This window comes from Vicia villosa, linkage group LG1 (genome assembly GCF_029867415.1).
Source record: "Vicia villosa cultivar HV-30 ecotype Madison, WI linkage group LG1, Vvil1.0, whole genome shotgun sequence".
NCBI classification, from domain to species: Eukaryota; Viridiplantae; Streptophyta; class Magnoliopsida; order Fabales; family Fabaceae; genus Vicia; species Vicia villosa.
In genome coordinates, this window is record NC_081180.1 from 15620786 (window position 1) to 15621532 (window position 747).

Below are 747 nucleotides of genomic sequence, written 5' to 3' on the forward strand. Positions count from 1 at the left end.
GTATGATACTGTCGAATGGAAGGCCCTTGAACAAATCATGTATTCACTTGGGATTCCCCACAAGTTTGTCATCTGGATTATGGTTTGTGTGTCAACGGTTTCTTACAAATTCTCTATCAATGGGGAGCCTAGTATGAGCATCAAAGCAAGGAGAGGATTGAGACAAGGGGACCCAATATCCCCCTTGCTCTTTGTCTTAATAATGGAGTATATGCACAGAGTTCTGCAGGATTTGAAAGATGAACCAGATTTCAAATTCCACCCTAAATGTGCCAAAATGTCAATTGTGAATGTGTGCTTTGCTGATGATATCTTATTGTTTTCCAGGGCTGACACTAAGTCTATTAGACTCATCATGGAGAAAGTCAGAGATTTCTCCCAGGCCACAGGACTTCATATGAGTGCAGCTAAGAGCAAAATCTATTTTGGAGGTGTAGACGTTAACTGCCAAGAACAGTTGCAACAGGAAACTGGATTCCAAATGGGGGCTATGCCTTTCAAATACCTAGGCGTACCTCTTGACAACAAAAAGCTCACAGTTCTGAACTGCCAACCTCTAATTGAGAAAATGCTATGTAGGTTCAAACATTGGAGTACCAGACTGCTATCCTATGCTGGTAGGATTCAATTGATTAAAAGTGTAATTACCTCTATTGCTAGTTACTGGCTACAAATCTTTCCTCTTCCAAAAAAGATCTTAAAACATGTTGAGAGCCTTTGCCGTAGATTCCTCTAGACAAGACAAGA